At 36.6% G+C, this 1841-nt stretch overlaps 1 pseudogene; it reads left to right on the top strand.

The window, feature by feature from the left end:
• The first annotated feature begins 449 nt into the window (after positions 1-449).
• LOC111151703 lies at positions 450-794 on the top strand (annotated as a pseudogene).
• Positions 795-1841: the final 1047 nt, after the last annotated feature.

Raw genomic sequence — 1841 nt, 5'->3', positions numbered from 1 at the left:
CTGACAAATAAATAAATAAAATCTTTATAAATAAAATAAAAGATTCTAAGAATAGATTAAAGAAACAACAACATCAAAATATGCTATTTACAAAAGAAAAGCCTTACATAATAAAAAATAAGTAATGATGAAATCATGAAGGTGGGAAAAAATATCAAACAATGTCTAACTAAAGAAATGCTTACCTTATTGTAATAACAAAATAGGCAGTAAAGCAAAAAAAAAAAAACCACTAGAAATTAAGATTGTCATTATACAATGAAACAGGAATTTTATCAAGAAAATATACAATATTACCAAATTGCATTTTAAAGATGAGAGCAAAAAAACCTGCAAATCTAAAGATTTACTTGGAAAATATACAAAGAATCAGCTTCTTTCCTTCCTTTCTCTCAACCATTTTGGCAGCTGCTCTTGGTTGGGACCATCCTGCACCCAGAGACAGGAAGATGGTGGCTGCAAAGAAGACAAAAGTTCCCTGGAATCGATCAACTCTAGGTTCCATATCATCATGAAAAGTGGAAAGCATGTGGTGAGGTACAAGCAGACTCTGAAAATGATCAGATATGGCTAAGTCAAACTGGTCATCTTTGCCAACAACTGCCCAGCATTGAAGAAATCTGAAATAGAATACCATGTCACGTTGGCCAAAACTAGTGTCTACCACCACGGTGTCAATAATACTGAATTGGGCACAGTGTGTGGGAAATACTACAGAGTATGACATTGGCTATCATTGATCCAGGCGATTCTGAGAACATTAGAAGTTTCCAGAACAGACTGGTGAAAAGTAAATCATGTAAAATTTTTCTTTAATAAAATTAGCCAGAGCTTGTTTTAAACACACATACACACACAATCAGCCAAAGAATAGCATTATTTCCTTGATATTTATATATCAGAAAATATTCACAGCATAATTTCCCTTTAGCTTTATAAATACCCTTTGCTAACACTCATGCTCAAATTAACAAATCAAACTTGTTCAGAGCTCAAGGGATGGATATTTTAGCCAAAATTTCAAGCATGCCTTGGACATAGTACTAATAATGTTTCATCTTAAACAAATTTATTCATGAAAACGTTCCTGATTTTTCCAGCTAGACACGTCTCTCTTTATTTTGAATATCCAAAGTACTTTGCTTATATTACTTTACTGAGCATGTCTTACATTAACTTAGTGGTTCTCAGTCAAGCACATATTTCCCCACCAGGGAACATTTGGCAATGCCTGGTGACATTTTTGGCTCTCTCAGTTGTGGGGAATCTTGTGGTGGGTAGAGGCCAGAAACAATGCTCAGCATTCTAAAATACACAGCGCATTTCCCTACAATAAGAAATTATTTGGCCCAAAATATCAACAGTGCTGTGGTTCAGAAGAAGAAACCCAGTTTGAGTTTGTAGCTTGTTAATTTTCTTTTTCATCTTCTCCACTTTCAGTTATTTTGAAAGTATCATGGGGACACCTCGGTGGCTCAGTCGGCTGAGTGTCTGCCTTCTGCTTGGGTCATGATCCCAGGGTCCTGTGAACAAGCCCTGCACTGGGCTCCCTGCTTAGTGGGGAGTCTGCTTCTCCTTCCTCTGCCCTTCCCCCTGCTTGTGTTTGCTCTTTCTCTCTCTCTCAAAAAAAAAAAAAAAAAAAAAAGGTATCATGGACTGGGTCTTACTTGGGATTCCATATAATTTGTAGTGTTGTGCTGCTACAGGGTAAGTTAACATTTGTGAAACTGAATTTTTATTCAACATCAATCCTTAGTGTCCCACAACGTGTGGGGTGCTCTCTTCAGAGTGTGTGTGAAAGAGTCTAAACAGGTAGTCTTTATTCTCTACAAATTCCCAGC

Source organism: Enhydra lutris, unplaced genomic scaffold (genome assembly GCF_002288905.1).
Source record: "Enhydra lutris kenyoni isolate GAN:26980312 unplaced genomic scaffold, ASM228890v2 scaffoldscaffold2, whole genome shotgun sequence".
NCBI lineage: Eukaryota > Metazoa > Chordata > Mammalia > Carnivora > Mustelidae > Enhydra > Enhydra lutris.
The sequence above is the reverse complement of the archived record's forward strand: the minus strand, read 5'-3'. Positions and strand labels throughout refer to the sequence as shown.